Below are 23,921 nucleotides of genomic sequence, written 5' to 3'. Positions count from 1 at the left end.
ACTTTCCACCACCTCCCACCATGTGTGTAATTGCAAATTAGTTATTTATGATTGTAAAAGCTCACTGACTAACTCACTCTACCATAACAAAACACTGAAGTATTGGCTGTCAAAGTAAAAAAAAAACAACCCACACACGAACAAAAAAAAACCCAAAACACTTATCGCCAATATAAACCTGTACAGAAATAAACCAAACAAATATGATGAGATGAGAATGTTATTGACTTGTAGACTACATATAATCTTCATCCTGCTCTTCAATTTATAGCCACAGAATCATAGACATGTAGAGTTGGAAGGAACAACATGAGGCAGGATTGAGTCTACCTAAATCATCCTTGACAGGTGTTTTGTCTAGCCTGTTCTTAAAACCCTCCAATGATGGGGATTCCACAACCTCCTAGATAACCAATTCCAGTGCTTAACTAAATTTATAGCTGGAAAGCTTTTCTAATATCCAACCTAGATCTCCCTCGCTGTAAACTAAACTACTTATTCTTGTCCTACCCTCAGAGAGAACAAAACTGATCACCATCCTCTATATGACAACCTATTACTTTAAAAACACCTTGAGGTGTAACTATAATAAACATAATTTATATGACAGCTTGAACTGAGGCATCTAAGTACATTACAATAGATAGAGAACCACTTCCAAACTTTGGCAAACTAGTACAGATAGCACATTGTTCTTCTTCCAATAGCTACTTCTGGGGGAATTCTGCACCACTGTGCATGTGCAGAATTCATGGGTCATGCATAACTTTTTTCCCCACAGAAAATACACTCTGCAGGAAAGTTGCTGCAGTTACACCATTTGCCACCAGGGACCTCTGTGGTGTCAGAAAAGAACAGCCACTCCTGGGCCAGCCCCAGCTGTGAACAGGGGGAAAAAGAAGTTGCCTTCCTCACAGCACTCTACTCATGAGGCCAAGTCAGGAGGAATGGCATACAGGGGTGTGTATGCAGACAGTGGGGGCACATGGGGCTGCTGTGGGGGGGGGGGGTCACAGACATGGACAGGGGCTGAATGAGAGTGGAGGTACAGGGACACATGGGCATGGACATGGGCTGAGTGGGGGTGCCAGGCCACATGGGAACAGGAAGGTGGGGATGCAGGGCCTCATGGGGGGAAGGTGCAGCTGAATGGGGGTGCAGGGACATATGGGGACAAGCAGGAGTGGATGACAATGAGAAAGGCTACGGGTCTGTTAGGGTCTTCATGGTGGAGGATCCCTAACAATCCCTCCCTGTCCAAAAAACCCCATTCCATACTTCTTCCACCCATATCCAACAACCCTCCAATTTCACACCCAGGCTCCTTCCCAGCAATTACTTCTCTCTCCCTCAGCTCCTCCATTATCCCTGAGTCCCCCCCAGACAGGACCAGCTCTAAGCACCAGCAAAGCAAGCACATGCTTGGGGCGGCACATTTCCAGGGGCAGCATTCCGGACATCCTTTTTTTTCGGGAAAAATCCACCAATGTACAAAAAAAATAATAATAATACGTGAAAATCAAAAAAATCTCCAACAGTGCGATAGGAGCGTACATGAAAAAAATTGTGTGTCACGTCATGACATGTTCACTCATAATGTGAACGTCCATAAATGTGTAAACGTTAACGGTTATTAATTAAATCAGGAATCACGATTACTTGTGTATACTGTGCCATCCTATCGGCACCATTCGCGCCAATTTCTGTGTTGCGTAAGTGCCAGTGGTTATAGAGCTAAAAAGCTGGGACAAAAACGAAAATGACTTTCCGGTGCTGCCTACTGCCAACAGAGAGAGAAACAGCAAAAAAGATTTGAAGTATGAGATAGTTTTTCTAAATAAGTATTTTTAAAAAGTCGACAATCCAGGAGAAAGCTCTAAACAATGCATTGAAAGTGATTATTCATCATCTGATGAAGACCAATCGAACCAAAGATTATTTTTATCAACTGATAAAGACGAACAATCATAATCCAAAGATTTAATTCTTCAGCTGAAGAGTCCAGAAACGAAGAACTGTTATCCAAATCTAAAACTGAAGAACAATTATTGGACGGTAGAGAGACTGACATAGGATCGGATCCAAGTACATGGCCGACAATAAATTACTTATGCAATGCTAATGACTATTGTGAAAAAGTCCTTCAAAACTGGATCCTACATTTGAATATCAACAACAACAAAAATCTGCAAAGGGCAAACATACGTAAAAGCCAAAAATAAAAAACAAAACAAAACCATGGGGGAGGGGTTTTTTTTTTGCTTGGGGCGGCAAAACACCTAGAGCTGGCTCTGCCCCCAGCCTTTGCACTGCTTCTGAATTCTGCACTTGCGCAGTGGGAAATACATTCCTGTATTGCAGCTTAAATGAATCATGACTCAGAGTTTTGTATTAATATGCCTAGTAAGGAATCTATTTGTCATAAAACATTTCCTGAATCTTTTTTGTTGTCGGTATTGCTACATAGTTGCTGATGGGTATTTTGAAATAGCCTTAAATACATTTTAAGGTAAATTAAGTTTTGATTGGAATTTATTTTCCACTGTCTCCTTAAAGCTGCCTACATGTACACACACCTTTGTATTTTCAGCTCAAATTTACTGTCCTGGATTAGCATATAATCTAGAATTTGTAGAGTTTATTCTCTATAATTCAGGTACAATCCTTTTATTCAACATGCATTCCAAACTAACACTTTTAAAACCTGGACATCATTGATACTTACACATTTAAAAACCTCTTATATTAAGAGTTTTAGCATTTGATATCGTCTCATCGTTACATAACCTAACATTCCTTGACACATAAGGAAATGCTAAGCATTACAAAGGTTTGTTGCTGTCACTAAGCATAACCCTACGTAACTCGGGAGGGTGGAAGGCCACAAGAGTATGGAGCCTTCCTGGTTTTAGGCCTCAGCAGACAAGAGTCCCTCCATGTTTGAACTTTAATCGACCTAAAAGGCCAGGTGTAACAGCCGTTATCAGTTGCAACAGTTCTAACTGGTCTAAAGCAGAAATAATGAGGCCTGTGCACCTTTAACAGAAGGACAAGATAACTTGCAGAAAGAAAACTTACTAACGAGCTGCCACGGCCAAGATTACTTAATGCACCTGCGCTTACGTAATTGCTACAGGGGGAGGAAGGAGAAAGAGGGAGGGGAAACGGGGGATTGCTAGTCAGTGAGAAAAGTTCTCATGGATATAAAGGAACAGACTGCTTGTTTTAGGTGTGCTTAATCTGAGTCAATCTCCCTGCACCGCTTTGAGATCTCAAATAAACTTGGTTTGCTTCTCCACCCTGGTGTGTTTATTGGCGCGGCACACCAGGCGACGGACCCCCCCGCTGTTGCTTGGCCTCAGGCAGTTATCTGCCGGCAACAGGTTGAAAACTTAATATTGTCTGTTCTATTTAACTGCCTCAAATTACTAAATTCATTTAAAGGATTAGTTTATGAGTTCTGGGATAAAGTTTTCCGCTTAAACCAAAAGTCATCATGTGACTTAAATCTCAATGCTCTAGGAGAATATTCCATTGTGTTGGAAAGATTGACTGGAAAATAATAGGCCAAATGGAAAACACTAGCTTCAAATTTAGATGTTAGACACAGTATCTATAGAAAATCCTTGCCTTTGTCCTGTTCCATGTGCAATTTCTTTGAGATTTGACTCTTTTAAATCTATTGTTACATTAGTTATCTTATTCCTGTTACATTGAATTAACACTTTGTTTTTTCTCTGTCATTCCTTCATTATTGTGGTTAGTGCATAAAACAGGCCAGTGTTAAAATTCCCAAACAAAAACTAACCAAAGATGAAGATAAAAGGTTGGGAGAACATTAGGTTAGGGGAAAAAACATGAAAGGGATGCTATAATTTTCCCAAAAATCATTGTAAACCCAGGAAATTCAAAACTAAAAAAAAGTTAAAGAAATGAAAGTGTGTAGTCAAGGTACTCAAAACAACCTTAAGTCTGTTCTATAACTATAATCATCTGAAAACCATATGATTAATACATATTAGTGTTTTGAGTTCCAGATAAGATTTTTAAAAGATGTTATATTTTGACACTTTTTTCCTCTTGGTGTAACTACAGGCGCTGAGGTAAGATTAAGGCTGATGCTGCTCTGTGTGAGCACAGGAAGCTGCCTGTGACATCCCATGCTGTATCACTGTGATTTAAGATTTTAAATATTGTTTTAACTTGCAATAACCTGCTATTACTGATGGAGTTAAAAATTGTTTGTTTACAAATTATAATTTTAAATTGCTAGTATCCTTTTAAATGGTTTGTCTCCCACCCCTCAACATTTATTCTCAAGTATAAAAGGTCCATTAACATAGCTTTAGAAACATTACTATGATATCCAAAATGTACTCATGTTTCCAGAATAATATCAAAGGGCTGAATCCTTCTGCTCTTATTAAAAAAAATATTTTCCTTTAAACAAGGTTAATGTGGAGTAAGAACAGCAAAAATCTGGCATAAACATATTGCTTTTATCACCAAAGCCACAGTCAGTGCTTATAAAGAATGCATCCAAGTGTACTGAAATCAATAGGACTTGAATTGCCTAACTGCACTGATGTTTGCCTAATTTGTTTACATTTATTTCCATCTCTTCCACAGGATACTTTACAAGAGGGGATGTATTTCTGTTTATTCCAAGATTTAATATTAGCATTGGTATCAGCAGGATCTGATTTTTGTTGTTTTTCCTTCTAATCTTATTCTTTCAGCTTTCTTCACAACTAAATATAATTTGTATACTGCAAAATTTCTTTGGTTGCTTTGCCTCAGCTAAATAACAATTCCCCAGTTGTTAGTGCAATGGGACCATTTATACCTATAAGCTACTTATGTTTGTAAGTGTTATCAGGATCAGGGCTCAAGTGCCTGAGTGTGTACATACCATATTTTGTTCAAAACACTATTCAGATCTGTTTTATCTCAGGCTAGCAAGTAAGTATATCTGTGTACGTGAAACTGAATCAATGATGGCTGAAGGCTTGTAGAGCTTTTCTATGTAATATAAACTCAAAGCTCACCAGGCTACAGTTATTCCAAACAACAACTTTAATGTATTTACTTCATATAAATATGAATCCACGGTTATTCTCGACTATACCACTATAGTTTTGACTGTGCCATGCCATGCCATGCCATAATTATTTGCAGTGGCCTTGATAATTCAGAGATACAGTGATTTAAAACCCAGACCTGAGCAATGTAAATCTGCAGGAGAGTGGAGATTGTTTTAAACAGACAAGCTATTGACTCCCTTTCCCCAGGTGCTTAGTGGAGTTGCTGAGACCTAATAGTGGGAAATGTGACAAAATCACCACAAATAATACATAACATGGTTTTGTATGAATTTGTCTACTTAAGGCAACCGTGTACTGCTGATTAATACATTATGTATAAAAAACCCTCAGTGAAAAATGTTATTTAAATTGAAAAGTCAAGCAGTCAAAGTTAAGAAGATGCAGGTATATGGTTATCCGGGCTACCTTTACTCTGCCCACCTGTGCAATGAATGAGGCAGGGGTCCTGTGGAAAAAAATAGTATGTGATCACATAATTAAAGAGCATATTATGATGCATGTGCACAAGGGTGCAGAATTAAGGTTGCAAGGGCAACTGTAAACCTCATTCTTAACTTTCAAGAACTTGACTTTGCAACCTAAGTAATAGTCTCTTAATGTATGTAATTTCTAGGGACTTGTAATTTTTTAAAGGAAAAAGATACATTATATTATGTGCAACTGTAACAATTTCCTCATCATGCATCAGCAGAGTTTGAATTCTGAACTTTCACTGCTGTTGCACACACTGCTATCACTTGAACAATAAAACTAACTACTTCACCCAGTAGGAGGAGGTGGTTGTTATGCTAGAGTAGGGAAAAAACACTGCTGGGTCCAAGAGATAGTTGGGAGAGCCAGGCATGGCCCTCCTCTCTCGCTCTTCCCCTTCCTCCTCAGAAGTTTGTGGGGGGAAGAGCCTGGCCCTGAGAGGGAGCATACGGCATTGGGCTAGACTCCCCCAGTGCAACTCTCCCCCACATGCAGCTCCCAGGCATTCTCAATTCTCTGCTGCTGGCATGGGGCCAGCTTTTTAGAATACTCATGTCTAGTTATTTTGTAAGGCTGCCAAAGTTTTCCTGAGGAATGCAAGTGTAAGAAAGCAAATGATGATTTTTAACTATTTATAACTCAGCTAAATCTGATCAGAATTTAATTGTACAAAGAAAAGGCCCTTCTATGGCCCAAGGTCTTTCTCCCTGACAGATCTGAAAGGCCTGCTGCAAATATTGAGAGGCTAGAGCTTCTAAAAGTGTAAAATGTCACAATAATATTTTATAAAAAAAACGTTAGAGAAATTAGATACAGGGATCACTACCAGCTCCCGTAAAAAAAAGATGTGTATTCTATACCACTGATGATTTCTGTAGTACATTAAATCAGCCTTGTTTTCTAAGACCCATGAACCTCCAAGACATTAATTGATTACCTTAAAATTCCACAGCAATTACTTTTTACAGCAACATATGATGCAATTGCTTTTATTTACAGTGATGTATGATACAAGAAAAATATGCAGTGCTGAGAGAATATAGCAAATGTTTATATGACGTATTCACTCAGGATTCATAGTACAGTACATGAAGACAGGTTTCTTGGTGTTTAGATTGTATGGCACTACTATATTTACAATACAGCTGTTTGATATGTAAATAGTATTTTCAAGTTCTCTGTCTTACAATCACAAACAAACAACCGAATTTCTTATTAGCTAGATAGCCTTGTGTAACTGAGTATTTCAAGCGGCTGCTTACAAGTAAAGTAAATTGACCCTGTATATAAAAGCTGAATCTTGGTTTCAAAGTAGAGGTATCTGAAAATTTCCTCCCTTCTTTTTACTCACAGAAGCAAAAATAAAAAGACAGTTAAATTTTACAGTATCAGAATTGTATTTATTTCAATGGATACTTTAAGAGAGACAGAGGGACACACTCGAAGCATTTTAAAATACCTCTGCAATTCTGCCATTCACAGTATTAAGAAAAAACTTTTTTTTTTAATTTTAAATATATCAGTCCATCAAAGAAGAGGCTGTAAATGCCCGTGGCTGTTATTCCATGCCTGTGCACTGTTTAGGAATGACCTTGCATAGCCACTGGGCGGCAGAATCATACCTCATGACTGTACATACCTCCAGGAGGTAGAATGGAGTGTACTTCAAAGATTCCATTCTACCTGGACTAAATACAAAAGCAAAACATCTGGGAGTTACCTGAACTGGGAGTTTGCTCTGATCTCTACAGATGTATCCTCACTAAGGAAAAGGCACATTCTTATCATGCTAGCTAACACTTAATAACAAGGTAAAATCCTACTGAAAACAAGTCAATTTGAGGTTTTTACACATTAAAAAGTCAAAGTAAACCTTGGCCTCACATTTCAGTAGTGTGAATTGAAAGAGTCTGATGATGTTAGCTCAGCTCATCTTCATTAAATATAGTTGTTCACACCAAACATGACATGTTTGGCTTCCTCTAGAATATGTTATAAGATTCTATTTCAAGTGATCATCAAGAGTTTGTCTAGACTAAGATAAAAGTTGTGTTTTTTTAAAAATGCTCACCAAGGCATTTTAACATTCTAGTGTACATAGGGCAAGATGTCCTTTAACACATTGGCTAATTATGGTGAAACTCAGAGGGGACTAGGAGTCATCTTAACCAGGTATATAACATGTTAAAAATCCATTTATCCTGCTTGTAACAGGGTGTGCAGACTGAGGAGCTAATTCAGCACCCTGTCACTCAAATCCCTACCAGTTTATATTAATTGAGCTCTTATTGAAAGGCAGACAGTCAGCAGAGGAGGCCAATTATCTGAGTGGAGATACAGCTGAGGGGCTAATTGGGTGGAAATAGCCCCAGCAGGTAGGATTATATAAACAAACAGGAAGGAAATGCTGGGAGGAGAGTAGGGAGCATGAAGGAAGGCAGAAGTAGGCCAGGACTGGCAGCTGCTACTAGTATACCCTGCCCCCGAAGCAAGTAGGGAGGCTGGCTACTGACTGTAAATATACTATTATAAAGCCTGGATTAGTTGTGATAGGTGACTGAGGTTGGAGAGGGCTCGAGACCACCCAGTGACACTCCTGTAGACAAACCCCATGCAGTGAAAGTGGGAGGATGAAACTCTGCTACTACTAGTATTTTTTTTTTATGCTCAAGTACTGATTCACAGTCACTTATGAGTAAAAATGGGGAAAAAATTATTTTTTTTACTTCTGTTATGCTGAGAGGCAATGGTGACTGCTTGGATCACAAACCTCTTAGAGATTAGGAGTGAAAGCACCCTTCACTTAAGTGTTTCATATAACTATCTTATGGGGGTCACATCTAAAACAAGGCCTAATAGCCCGCCCAGAAACCTACCACATTAGCAGGGGATTCCACTAGAGGGTCAGGGGAGGCAAAACATACAAAAAATTGGGAGAGCTGGAAAGAGAAGGAGCAGCTGAAATCCATGTCTGATCCTGGAAGAAGCTTGGGGAGAGGTTTTTTGGTCAGGTGCAGGCTGAAAAGAGTATTTTTGGTGCTTGTAAGCAAAGTGGTTTTCTACTATTTGATTCTTTCTGCATTCAGAGACACTGCACATTGTAAATTCTTAGTCAAACAAACAAACAAACTGCAAATACCTATCACCAAATGCTACTCTCAAACTAAACATTGCTAAAATACAGCTCCTAATCTTTCACCTCCCATCCCATCCCTGCATCCTCCTCTCTAGATCACAGTGGAAAACATTATCATTCTACATGTCACTCAGGCATCATTATTGACTCAGACCTTTCTATTGGTCATTGCACCAGGTTATGTCTAAATCTTGCCAATTGCATATTATCTTAAAGACATGGTCTTTCCTGTCCATTCACACAGCTAAAATTCTTCCCCAAGCTCTTATCACATCTTCCTTATTGCAACATCCTTTTCTCTTGCCTTGATAAATGCAATCTCACCCACTCACAGCCACTCAGAACAAAGATCATTCTGCTAGTCCATCACTGACCACGACACCTTCCCACCCCCCTTTGAATATCTCCATCGACTCCCACTTAGGGTGACCAGATATCCTGATAAAATCGGGACTGTCCTGAAATTTAACCCTTTGTCCTGCGTCCCAATTGATATATGATCAGGATGCCATTTGTCCCAATAATCAGGTAAGGAGGCGAGCAGGAGGGATGACTAGGTGAGTGGCGGGGGGTGAGTAGGCGAGTGGGGAGCCAGTAGCAAGCGAGGGTTCTCGGGGTGGGGGTTTCTGGCAGGGGAGTGAGGAGATAAGTGGCAGGTGGGAGGGGAGGAGAGGAGGCAAGTGGTGGGTGGGGGATTGAGGAGAGATGCAGCAGGCCAGGAGGTGAGGAGGGGTGGGTGGTGGACCAAGTGAGGAGGGGGTGGAACCTGGGCAGAGTGGGGATGGAGCCTAGGAGGAGCAGGTGGACTGTGGGCAGGGTCATCGGCACCCAAACATGTCCCGATATTTTACAGTTGTGATCTGGTCACCCTACTCCCACTTCTTTCTCCCATCAAACAATCTTCCTGTATTCACTTTACAGGCCCTTTACAGTCAATTCCCCCCACTACCTATGATCTCTCATTAGCTACTGAAGTTTTCTTCTGATTGACCATGATGCCAGCATCCACTCCTCATTTGCTAGATTTTCAAATATGCATCTCTTATGCTTTCTCCCATGATGCCCTACACCAAGGATTGGCAACCTTTGGCACCCACGTCCACAGGTTCAGCCAGTCGTGGCTCTCACTGGCCACAGTTCACTGCTCCAAGCCAATGAGGGCTGCGGGAAGTGGCATGGGCAGAGGGATGTGCTGGCTGCAGCTTCCCACAGCCCCCATTGGCCTGGAGCGGCAAACCGTGGCCAGTGGGAGCCACGATCGGCCAAACCTGCAACACGGCAGGTAAACAAACTGGCCCGGCCCACAAGGGTGCTTATCCTGGCAGTCCACATGCCAAAGGTTGCCAATCCCTGCCCTTGTTATCCATCTTCAGCCATCCACCTTTATCTGCCTCAAAACTCTCCTTCACGGTGATCCCTACAAAAAAACTTGACAATGGTTAGGTATTTGGTGGGCACAGACCACTGCCCATTATGCTGACCAACACTGTCTCATTATTTACTTGTATTCCCCATCTGTCGTGTCTAGTCCTATACGTAGACTGTAAGATCCTTGGGGCAGGTACTGTCTTTTTGTTGTGTGTTTGTACAGTGCCTAGTACAACAGGGTCCTGGTCCATGACTAGGGCTCTAGGTCTATGGTAATCCAAAAATAAGTAATGACTAAGCCCCTATATAATTTGATATTGACGCAATATTAGACTTCCACTGCAATTTTGATTTTAAATTAGCTTACTTTGCACAGTCCACAATTTTGTATACATTTTGAGGTTTGAAACATACTTTTTTCCCCTATTAGTTCAGTAAAATCCCATTTAGCCTCGCTGATAGTGGCTGGGGTTCAGGCTGGTCACCCCCACGCACTAATGACTGTAATATAGTTGCAGGAAAATGTCTGGCTATCAAAAAAGTTTGAAGTATTAAGTTATGACTGCTGTGTTTATATTGTTCCAGCAAATTTCTCTTAAATATGTCTTCCCCGGCTTTTCCAAATTATTGCAATTAATAAAGGTCCATTATTACTTTTCTGCAATTTTCCATGTCTTTTCCGTAACTCAGCCACAATTATTTGACAATCACCTCACAATTCAAATAAGACCTTACTAGTGACAATTTACAGGGTGCAACAGTTTCCAAAGTTTACTGACTGGAGTAGAAGCCATTCAAGCAGATTAGAAGAAGATACGAATCAAAGATGATCAATAAAATAAAGCCTCCAAGGGAGGGAGAAGACTGTCCCACTGAATGCAAAAGTTAGCTAACACTACGTTTAGTTTTTCCTTTTCACCTATGGTTGGTGGTAAAGATACTGAAAATTACAGCAAGGCATCCTAAACTCTGACATAACCTTTGCAGAAACACTCGTACAAGTACCTACATAGCCCCCACGACTGTGATATCTGAGCACTTTTACTCAGGTAAGTCCATCCAGATGTGATTACCTATTTTAAACATTAGACCCTGAGTCCTACAAGAAGCTGTATTTTATGCAGGGTTGGGTTATTGGATTTTGGGGGGGGGGGGTTGGGTACCTTTTTGTTAGTAGATTCATAATAGGTTTCCGATACATTAAGTCTATATTACAGGTGGGGCTGATTGCACCACCTGTTAAGGTTACCTGACCCATACCATTGTAAGACTCAGTTTTCAGCTGCTTGTAACTTTGCTAGACTTTAACCATTTGGGTTGAAATGTTATACCTGCTTCATGTTGAATATTTGTGGAAATTTTCAGCTAAAATGGTTCAGCTGTTTCTGAGAACAAGGCTAGAACAAAACACATTGTTTTGCCCATGCTAACAAATTCTGGTAACCTCTTTTTTGGAAATATCTAGTGACTCCATGTTTGGAAGAGAGACTTGAAATTTAGCAGTGGGTGTCTCTGTCAGGGATGTCTCTGTCGCCCTCCCTATGAAAATCCACCCAAATGTAGCCAAGTTATAAGCCTCCAGGGAAAAAACTGAGGTTCACACATACCGAGTCGAAACTTTCTTAGATTTTCAGATGTTAAAATCTAAGATTCTATCCTTAGAGAGCATGCTCAAGCCTTTCATACCTCCTGCACAGCCCATGTTCCAACCTCACAGAACAATTGAGCATGCTCCATTCCCTCACAGCTCCTACATGTCAACAGCACCAATTCAAATGTTTTAGAGGATGTGAGCGGGGGATTCCTGTCCCCCCACACACCTCCTCCCACACACCTACTTCATCCCCTGTTTGTCCTTCGACCTGGGGTTCTGCCCTTTCTCTTACTTACCCATTGCATGAGCCAGTGCTGCCAGGAGTCAAGTTCTCAGCAGATTCCCATGGGTTCTGTTGTGCAGAAGCTAATTCTGTGTGCACCATTTGGCCACACTTCCTCTCCCTGTATATGGAGGGACACCCCAATCAAATTTTCACTCCAAGATCTCTTTCTTGAGTGATATCAGCTAATTTAGACATCATCATTTCATATGTATAACTGGGATTATGTTTTCCAATGTGCATTACTTTGCACTTGTGAAATTGAATGTCATGTGCCCTTTTGTGGCTTAGTCACCCAGATTTGTGAGATCCCTCTGTAACTCTTCACAGTCAACTTTGGACTTAACCATCTTGAGTAAGTGAGTATTTGCAAACTCTGCCACTTCACTGTTAACCCCTTTTTCCAGATAATCTATAAATATGTTAGACAGGTCCCAGGAGAGATTCTTGGGGGACCTTGCTATTTATCTCTTTTCATTGTGAAAACTGACCATTTATTCCTATGCTTTGTTTTGTATCCTTTAACTAGTTACTGATCTATGAGAGGACCTTCCCTCTGATCTCATCACTGCTTAATAGGATTAAGAACCATTGCAAAGGCTTTCTGAAACTCCAGGTACACTGTATCTGTATCAACTAGATCACCCTTGTCCATATGCATATTGACCCCCTCAAAGAATTGCAATGGATTGGTGAGACGTGATTTCCCATTACAAAAGCCATGGGGAATAATCAAGAACATATCATGTTCATCTATGTGTCTGATCTTTCTGTTCTTTTCAACCAATTGGCCTGATACTTAGGCCTTGGCTACACTGGCACTTTACAGCACTGCAACTTTCTCGCTCAGGGGTGTGAAAAAAACACCCCCAAGCGCTGCAAGATACAGCACTGTAAAGCGCCAGTGTAAACAGTGCTGCAGCCCTGGGAGCGCGGCTCCCAGCGCTGCAAGCTAATCCCCATGAGGAGGTGGAGTACGTGCAGCGCTGGGACCACACTCACACTTCAAAGTTTCGAATGTTGCCAAGCCCTGAGTTAGGCTTACTGGCTTGTAATTGCCAGGATCACCTCTGAAGCATTTTTTAAAAATCAGCATTACATTAGCTACATTCCAGTCATTTGGTACAGAGGCTGATTTAAGGGATAAGTTACATACCGCAGTTGTCAGTTCTGCAATTTCATATTTGAGTTCCTTCAGGACACTTGGGTGAATACCATCTGATCCTGGTGACTTATTACTACAGTATTTCAAAACCTTCTCTATTGACATCTCACTATGGGACAGTTCCTCAGATTTGTCACCTAAAAAGACTGGCTCAGGTGTAGGAAATCCCCCTCACATCCTCTGCAGTGAAGACAATGCAATGAATTAATTTAACTTCTCCACAATGTCCTTGTCTTCCTTGAGTGCTCCTTATCACCTTGATTATCCAGTGGCCCCACTAATTGTTTGGCAGGTAACTGGCTTCTGATATACTTAAAATTGTTGCTGTCTGTTTTTGTTAGGGTGACCAGACATCCTGCTAAAATCGGGACCGTCCCGCTATTTAAGTGTTTGTCTGATCTTTGGTCAGGATGCAATTTGTCCCGATAATTCGCTCTACCGACAGCACTCTTTTTCTCTTCTCCACCAGCGGGATCCCCGCGCCCCATGTGTCTTGCTATTTTCTTCTTCTCATCTGGTCACCCTAGTTTGTGTGTCTTCTGCTAGTTGCTCATCAATTTTTATTTTATTTTTTTTTTGGAGTGGGGGCATGCAGAGGGAACAAAAACTGGACTTGGGAGAGGGAAAGAAGCAAACTGGGACAGGGAGATTGGTAAGATGGAGTCTGGAGTCATGGTGAGCAAGACTGGGAGCAGGGAGGGGGATGCTGGGAATGAAAGCCAGTGAGGAAGCCGGATAAGAGGACTAGGGGCCAATTGACTGGTGAAGAGGGAGTGCTGAGATCATCTGAGGAGCAAGGAGGAGACAGACAGGAGATTAGGACTGGGAGCTTATAGAGAACGTTGGACGGGCTCAGGGAGCAGACAAGGAGGCCAGGAGGGGGAAAACCTGGGACTAGTTGAACAGTGAGACAGACTGAGATGAAAAGCCTGAGGAGTGGAGACTGGGATTAGCTTGGTGAGGAGAATGGGCCTGGGATGAGGAGATGGGTGGGGAAGAGATAGGATTGAGACAGGGACATATTGGAGGGTCAAGTTTGAGGGGGAAATGGACAGATGAATCTGAGCCACAGAGTCTGGAATGGAAACCAGGACTCCTGAACCTCACCATTACCCTACTGTTAGCAATTATCTATGAACCCACTTGTAAAGTGTGTCTCTCAGTGCCCTGTAGTGCTGACCCACATAGATGACAACCTACAACTGATATAATTTACTCCTTTAGCAATTGGTGGTGAATTTAAAGTTTCCAACATTGCTGATACCCATGTGGGTCTCGTTACGATGCCATATGATGGAATTTGTTTTTTTCAGTTTGCTTTTTTAAACAGCTAGGAAATCACACACACAGACACACACACCATATTAAGGTTGCAAAACCAAGCGCTCAAAATTTAGGAAATACCAGAATTAAGATGACATGACGACATACTATTTTTCTATCAGAAAGGGCACAGGCAATAAAAGGCTGCACGCTAATGAATGTGCACAAAGAGGGCTGAAGTAAGGTTGCACCAGCAACCTTAATTCTGGGATTTTTAACTTTTGCATGCTTAACTTTGCAACCTAACAATTATGTTCTTTTAACATAGCTTTTGTGTGTATAATATGTATTTCTCCTGTATGTGGAGATGCAAATGTGGTGAGAAGTAGTTTATTTCTATTTTGAATTACAAGTGCCTATTGCAGTGATTTTTTTTATGTTGAGATGTGAGGCTTCTTAAAGTATAAAAGGAATTTGGTACAAGAAATTGTATAAGAAAGCACTACTACTACAATGTACACATTATGCTGCAGAGTAAGGGAAAGCTGACTATTTTCCCACCAGAGTGAATTTTTCCACCAGAAGAATTTCTCTCCACCCTCATTCCCTATACTCTTTTCCTAATTATGATTTGTTTAGTTTTTTGTGCTATGGTAGAAACTGGTAAAATATTATAGGATCTAGAGACTGGTACAAATAGCAATTTTATTTTTTTTTTGTATAAATTTTCTAGAGAATACTTCTAATACCATTTACCTAGTATACTGGTAACCGGAAAATACTACTACATATTTGTTCATGAAAAACTTTTGCAATTGAAATTTTATGATTGTTTGTTTTCCAAAACCTGGACTTTCCAAGAACAGGCACAGTATTGTTGAAAGGATCAAGGTCAAATTTGTTGCCACTGACCCTGAGTGATGCAGTGTCTGAAATTTTCTTATTACAGGATACATTACATCCATATATAAAGATGAAAACATTGATATGTTCTACTGTAGTTACACTTTTCATCCGATATTCAGACTAGCAATAATTGCCTCCCTTATAAAAGAAATCGTTATAAAAGAAATGAATATTGTCATGAAGGAAGCCATTTGCTCAGCAAGAACCATTTCTCACACCATTGGTGTGAAACTGCAACTCTCAGTCTAACAAAAACAACGACAAGATCAGAACAGATGTGTGTCACTTTCCTAACATTGCTTGGGCGTAGCAGTTACTACCTAACAAAAACAAAGACATTGGAATCTAGAATCTACAAAATCTCTGAGCTCAAGAAGTTCAACTATCACATCCTCAGTAGTTGCTATTCTGCAGTTTCCTACTTTTGGGACTCGCAATCTACCTGAAATGTATTCATTTTCAGCATTTGCTATTTTAGCCCTCAAAAAAATATCATTCAAATGCTGTAAGCGCCAGGGCTACAGATTAAGGAGGCATGAAGCCTGTGTCACTCTGGTTGGGATATCGATTGTCCTATCTACAATCTGCTGATTTCTGTAATTCCTGTGTTTGTATGGGACTCTCCCAGCCCTGCATTACATTTTAGAGTGCCTTCTGTGGAACAGTAATTCTTTTATTGTTTGGGGAAACGAACTTTCACCTCTGTCATCCGGATTAATCTTTTGATATGGATTATTACTTCCAATAGCTATTATCTAAAATGTATTTACACAATAATCACTTGAGGCTGCAGGATTTGGCCCTAGCTGGCTCAGAATGCAGGAGTACATTGAGGGCAGGAAGCAAAGAAGGTATGCAGGAGGATTCTGCAGCCCCTTGTATACCCCCAAACCAACCTCTCCAGCACAACAGGGCAGGTGAAGAGTTATAAAAGTGTTCAGAGGAAGTGAGCAAACTAGACTGAAACATGAAGGGGAAACCTCTCAGCGTACCAGTTGAGGAGTGGAAAATCCCCAGGCCAGGGAGAGGAATAGGGAGCTTCTCTGCTTTTAGTACAGCAGGAGGGGCTGCACTCCCCCTGCATTCTCTTACTTTAGTCCCTAGCTAGCCCTATAGAGCCACAAACTATTTCTAGACCACCAACTCTTATAGTAGGGATACAGCCTATATCATTGTAGCTGCAGACAGGTTGCCCTTGTGCTCCATATTCTGCTCTTGAATTGGAAATGGGGGTGGAAGTTTCTTTCCTCATAAAGATGCCTTCCAGGACTTTTATTTAGGCATTGCATGGGAAAACCAGATTTCATCTCAATCTGTTCATCTCCTCTTCTGTCATTTTCCATTTTTAGTTTAACTACCCATGAGCAGGAATAAATGGTTTTTCTAGGAAGTCTTTCACGCTGTCCATTGTCTTCACTCACTGTCACCCTGCTGATGTAATTTCTTTCTATTGATTAATATTTTAGACTTTAAAACAGAGAGAGAGAGAGAGAGAGAGAGAAAGCAGAAATCATAGGTTACATTTTAAAAGAATCATTTGAAGGAGCCCATGGTCCACCTTATGAGTATGACTCACATCTCAGCCAACAGGATTTAAGAAGCTCACTTTAATGCAATGAATTCTCAAATATGTTCAGCCACCCAGTTTAAGCTTTTTTTATTACTTTCTTAAGAAAACATGCCAAATCCTATTTCACACACAAAATTTCAATATAGTGTACACTTCTCACAAAACTACAAGACCCAGAATTAATGCTTTTTACATATCAAAAGGCTATTTAAAAAAAAAAAAAGGACTTAAGGGGAACTGGATGGCTCAGGTGATTGGTAATTGGTAGGGCCCTACCAAATTCACGGCCATGAAAAACACATCACAGACCATGAAATCTAGTCTCCCTGGCGAAATCTGGTCTTCTGTGTACTTTTACCCTATACTATAGGGATTTCATCAGGGAGGTGAGCGGTTCTCAAATTGAGGGACTTCGATTCAAAGGGAGTCATGGGGGATTGCAACGTTGTTGTAGGGGGGTTGTGATATTGCCACCCTTCCTTCTGTGCTACCTTCAGAGCTGGGTGGCCAGAGAGCGGTGGCTGCTGGCCAGGTGCTCCACTGTGAAGTCAGCGCCCCACCCTCAGCAGAGCAGAAGTAAAAAGTAGCAATACCATAACATGCCACCCTTATTTTTGCGCTGCTCCTGGCGGTGGCACTGCCTTCACAGCTGAGCTCACAGCCAGCAGCCACGGCTCTCTGGCCACCCAGCTCTGAAGGCAGCACCACGGCCAGCAGTAGCACAAGAGTAAGGGAGGCAATATCATGACCCCCCTATAATAACCATGCGATCCCACCACTATCCTCTTTTGGGTCAGAACCCTACAGTTGCAACACCATGAAATTTCAGATTTAAATATCTGAAATGATTAAATTTACAATTTTTAAACCCCTATGACCATGAAATTGACCAAAATGGACCATGGACTTGGTAGGGCCCTAGCAATTGGATATGGATACTTTTTAAAAAATCTACACAACTCACAGAGTCCAATTTGACTCATGTTAATAGGTGACATTTGGCAGTCTCAGCAGAAAGATCAAACCCTAACAAATAGGTATGGAAACCTTCCTCACTTCTGAGGATGGCCTCTCAGAAATACAGTTGATGCATATTAGTAGTATCCTGGCATGGACCCTAATTCTCTATTGTCATGCACTTTTGTGTGTAGAGAGCCATGCATAGCATATACTCTAGAGTTCTGGCATGTAGATTACTCCACTCTACTTGCTCAAGCAATGCCTCACTGTCTACACAGCTATTTATACCCATGCTAGCTGGGGTGCAGAGCCTGTGCTTTATACCCTGCTGTAAGTGCAGACGTGCCCTTAGATTCACCTCTCACTTTGTATTGGCCTGGTGCATGGCAAATGTTATAGGCGACATTATACCTTGAAAAATAAAGGCTATAACAAATAGTATGAAATAAATCATTTCTTCGGCACTTTAGACTGAAAACATTGAGCCCTGTAGGAAGTCAAATTTGTATGATTAATATTCTGCAATTTAAAAAGTGCTAAGAACATTTATTCCTAAAGAACATCATTCTTTGACTATAAGCACCAAAGTGAAGACAGATTATACAGCTTCCAATATAATAAATGCTGGACACAGCTGCTGATATTTACATAATTTTGAATTGAAAAGGTCATATTTTGAATTAGTAAAATGACCTTACATTTATATTAAACAATATTGGACAGTAACTTCTCCCTTCTCTCCCCTCAAGAGAACGCTATTATTAGCTTTTCTTTTTGTAGAGTATTAAACAAATGTCAAGGTTAGTTAAACTCCCATCCAAAACTAATCCTAATCCAATTTAAAATACAGGGTTTGGTAAGTATTTTGTGCACACAGAGACCTAGCATAGGCATGAATAAATTGTTTAAGACCATACATTTGTTTAAACAGATGGTATCCATACCACATTACATTCTGTTGCCAGATAGCTTCTTTTCTATTAATTCAAATAAATAGTTACTATTTCAACTTTTTAAGACAGCTCATCAGAAAAAAAGAAACATTTCATCTGTGTAACATTGAGGTTATACAAATGAAACTGAAGTTGGAATGTAGCCATTACGATTCATTATACACAACTGCCAGAGTTAATGCGTTCAAGTCCTGTCCCTAGCTCCCATCCTAAACAACATATCTGTGACCCAAGGAAATCTTGTATTGGCTGAAGGAAATTCTTCCTACTCCAAAAACTGCAGAGGGATTCCACAGCCATGACTGCTGCAATAGTCTGCCCTGCAATAGTCTATGTAATAACTAGCAGATACATGTAGACATAAAACACGATGGCCGCACTATGTCCTTCTTTCCCGCTACCCACAGGAGTTCACAGGGAGCCTTTGAAAAACGCAAGTTCTATAGCAGAACAATACAGCAGACCCATTATTCAGGCTCCTCAAATCCTGCATCAAATAGAACCCCATTAGTTCCAGTTCTCTCAGTTGGTACTATACCAACTTAGACACCTTTGAGAACCCTGGCTATAATCAGTGTTGACCCCAAAGCTACCTACCTAAGAAGGGTTCAGAAACAAATTTATTTTCATTGAAGCTGAAAAGGCTACCCCATGTGCAAGAATAGGAATTTTTCTTCCTGGAAAGTATCCAGTTATAAGCATTTCATTGTGATTGTGATTTGGATGGGGTTTGCATGGAAGATGCATGCTACCAATATTTTTTAAAAGATAATCTTTAATCACGGAAAATTGACCAGTTTGTTAATGGACCAATGACCAAGAAGGTGTTTTTCCACACAGTTCAAATTTTAGCTGATAATTTTGGAAGAAGTTCACTGATAAAAGCTCAGAGACCAAAGGGATTAAAACCCACACACACTATAGCTGCCTGTTCTAAGTAACTAAGTTACCAAGTATCAATAGAGTGGTTTGGAATATGTCAAACAATTTTGTGAGATTTACTCAGGAACCACCTCGAAAAGAGTAGTTGCTGAGAGTAGAATAAAGCCTTGTGATGTCACACTATTGACAGGGAAAACTATTGCAAACTATTGAATGCTGTGAATTAACATAGAAAAAAAATCCAACACAGTAATATATTCCGATGTACTGCATCACAATATATGCTTTGGACCAAGCCTTGTTCTCATTTAATTCAATGGGAGTTTACTCACTGACTTCATTAGGAGCTGAACTGAGCCCTCGGCTCATTTCTCTCCACAGCTGTAGTCATTAGAATTATTTTTGGAAATACTTCATAATATGCTAGTAAATGTACTGCAGTATATTGTATAAACAATAATGAAGTCTTATTAATGCAAAACCTCACCATAACACTAAGCAATTATATATTTGCTGAAAAGTGACCACCATTTTTCTGGGCAAATTATATAGTGTGCATTGTAGTAAAGTGCAGATGAGTGAGGATCTAATTGTATATAAATTTTAAAAATTATTACAGCTGATGAAAAAAATAAAGTTAGATTCTGGGGTGAGATCTCAGCACTCATCATATCCCATTCCCCTTCTGTGACTCACGTTGCTCCTGGGCTCAGATCAAACCACTACTGAGCCCTTGGGTGCAAAGAAACAAAAAAAGTGTTTTTATTTGACCTCACCCTTTTAGGCAGGGGACCCCTTGCAGCTACTGAGGTGACAACTGGAGGTATGCTCTCCTTCCCGGTCAGCCCCCCACTGAGCTGTTCTCTTCCCTTTTAACCCCTTCCTCCAAACATGACATCTGTTGCAACTACAGTGGACTGGAGCTGACTGAGCCCACTGGAGCTCATTCATTCTTTCCTAGTCAGTGTGGGGTTTGTATATCCCCATTGTCTCCTCTCACAATAAAAAGTGAGCCGTAGACCTATCTGCAGAATAGGGCCCTTCCTGTTCAATAATAACACTCTTCCTGAACCAGAGAGGTTCAGGCGCCTCCATTACGTTGCTGGGACACTCAGGCAGGACTATCTACTGAGTTAAGATCTACATGAGGGGAGTAGGTGAGCCAGGTAGGCAATGGGCAAGCCCAGCTAAGTGAGGGTAGGATGGGAGCAGGACAGGGAAATGCATTTCATCCACTAACTGATGAGGTGGAGTTTAATAGATAGAGGAAATATAGCCTGAGGCAGCATTAACCTTTCTGTGCCCCCTTCCCCAACCCAGTAAGATGGGAGTCTCATGGGCAGATGCAACTAGGAAAGAAATGGAGGGTATGGCTACACTTGACATTTTGGAGCGCTGCCGCGGCAGCGCTTTGAAGTGTGAGTGTGGTCGGAGCGCCAGTGCTGGGAGAGAGCTCTCCTAGCGCTGCATGTAAACCACATCCCTTACGGGTGTAGCTTGCAGCGCTGGGAGCCGCGCTCCCAGTGCTGCGGCGCTGATTACACGGAGGCTTTACAGCGCTGTATCTTGCAGCGCTCAGGGGGGTGTTTTTTCACACTCCTGAGCGCGAAAGTTGCAGCGCTTTAAAGCGCCAGTGTAGCCATGGCCTGATAGCACAGCTCTATTACAGCCACATTGCCAGGGAGCAAGGGGCTGGTGGGAGGCCCCACAGACAAAGAGGCAGGAGGGTTCCAAACAGGTCACTGTTGCCCAAGATCAAAGCAGATCCCAGAAGATCTAGGAGGTTCTCCTCAGCAGGAAACCTGGAAGAAACTCTATGGAGGACAAGCTTGTGGAGATTTCCTTCCCCAAGCCTTTTCCTCTGAGTTTTAACTATAGGAGGGGACAGGGCATTAGCCCTGTCATTCTAGCTGAGACAATCTGCCAGTGAAGTCAGTGTGAGCAGGGTCAGGCTCTGGCTCTACATTTGGAAGTTCCTAGCTCTTCAAAGCAGTACCGGGCAAGCTCCTAGTCAGAAGGATTATATTATTTAATCTATTTCCATGCAAGTGTGCATTTTGTAAGAGATTTCACAGATCCCATTTCAACAGATCCCTTGCTGCTAAATGTAATGCCTTTTACTGGATATTAGCACTGTATATCTGTAAAGACCTCACAGGTGATGTTTTCAATTCTTTTTAAAAATTAGATCTTGCCTGGTGTCAGCAAGATCACTGATAACCATCTTAATAACCACAGGCATTTGAATGTCAGGCATTTGATTCCAGCTGCTATGATCTTTCGTACAACTGTGAGCAACATTCCCCTGGAAAGGAAATGGTGATTTCAAAAAGGACATGCCTCTCCAGGGAGGACTTGGTGACCAGACTAAAGTCATGATCTCACAGACAACAATTAAACAACACTGTTTAGCACGGGCATAGCACTTTTCAAGAACAAGATACTTTATAAACTTTGCTAACAATATTAATTTGTTAAAAATAAATTGTCATAATGAACTATGCCATTTGTAATCATTCAAAGAGTCTTGTTTAAGACCAATTAAAGTATTTTCTAAAGTTAGTTTTAACTAGTGCATAAATTAATTTTGGTTTATTCTACAGTTTTTAGATGAGAAAGTTGTAAGTGACTTTATATGATCCTTAGGTTAACCTTCTCTATTCATAGAACTGTATGTGCAGCCTATAAAACTAAGTGACAACATTTTGAGCCTGATTCAAAGCCCACTTATGTCTTTCCACTGACTTCACTGTGCTCTAAATCAGGTCCTTTGAATTGTATTATACTTGATTTTGTATTGCCTTTGTTATACACTATTTCATAATATTCAATAATCCACACTAGATCTCACATTCATCGGAATGATTTAGTGATGTTCTGTTATAGTTAAATTCTTCACAGACCCTCACAGGTAACAGGATGCCTGGGGTAACCTGTTCATTCTCCTTAGGGCTTGCTCTCTTCTCCCTTCCAGAGGTGAGTCTGAATAAGCTTAGATAGCAGCTGGCATAACAGAGAAACAAAACTATAACACACACACACACACACACACACACACCAGCGTGCAAAGGTGAAAATCAAAGCTGGGTACCCACTACTTTAATTTACCGAAGTATGAGGTGCAATTTACATGTTGAGAAGCTGTATGCTAGAGTAAGTGGGTGTAAACACTTTAGGAGTCAAGGGATCTGAGTCTAACTGACAGCATCTTCTACATCAATTTGATCCAGAGACTGGTTTAAGCAAAACATTGCTAGACTGGTTTATTCCGAACAATGCTAACTGACAGGTGCCGTCTGCACCAGTTAACCTGGAAAGGTTAATTACAAATTGCCAGAGGTTGATAATAAAAATAAGAAAACAGGAGAGTTAAAGCAACTGTGAGTAAGTAAAAACAGAGAAGAGAGGGAAACTGCTTGCTAACATTATCCAGAATGATGCTACATCTTCTGTATATTACCGTGTCTAATGGGCCTATTTGGATTTTGTGCTTATTATAAAGTTCTTTAATCATTTGTTGGTAACATGATATATTCCTCCCACAAAATAGAAATGAAAAAAAATTACATTAGTACTCGAGGGCCAAACTCTACTCTCGGTTACACTACTACACCATCACAGAAGTCAGATTTTTTTCAACATCTAAACAGAAACTAAAATACCAGTGGTGCCAACTGTCAAGATTTTCCTCAAAGTCTCTGGTGGTTTTCTTAACATCCCAGCTCCTAGAGGCAAATTATGTCAAAATTTCATCTTTCATTTGAAAAATAAAAGTAAGCTTCCAACCCTCAAGATTGCGAGGAATAGCCTGAAAACATGACCAACGAGTAACCTTCAGGCTCTGAAACCAGAAGCCAAAACCCCTCAAATAGTTTCTTTTATTATTATTATTCTCATAATTTGTGGCCTGACTCATGATTTTTGAATGCTTGGGGCAACATTGAAACCCACACACTTAAACCAGACCTCAAGGAGGATGCTACATGGAAGAACTATTCATCAGTGTCCAGAGTGTATGTACAGCTATGCAAAGATCTGGTGGTAGTGGTGCGGGATGACATTAAATTTCCGTAGAGTTCCTACTGTCACAGATTAATCCAGCGACTAGTCCTGGAAAGGCACACAACCAAGGACATAATAGATGAATGAGCATATTGCAAGGACTAAACAAATAATTAAGTAGCATTTAACTTTTCTCCATAGTAAGTGGCACACAACAGAAAACCTGCATTTGAATCGGATGACCTGTTACAGATTATGCCCTC

The 23,921-nt window shown here is 40.8% G+C and overlaps 1 protein-coding gene across 7 annotated transcripts in view; it reads right to left on the bottom strand.

The window, feature by feature from the left end:
• KLHL32 (kelch like family member 32) overlaps window positions 1–23,921 on the bottom strand; it is a 215,165-nt gene that overhangs the window by 172,976 nt on the left and 18,268 nt on the right. The window lies entirely within an intron of this gene.

Source organism: Gopherus evgoodei, chromosome 3 (genome assembly GCF_007399415.2).
Source record: "Gopherus evgoodei ecotype Sinaloan lineage chromosome 3, rGopEvg1_v1.p, whole genome shotgun sequence".
NCBI classification, from domain to species: domain Eukaryota; kingdom Metazoa; phylum Chordata; order Testudines; family Testudinidae; genus Gopherus; species Gopherus evgoodei.
This window is presented reverse-complemented; position numbering and strand designations above follow the sequence as displayed.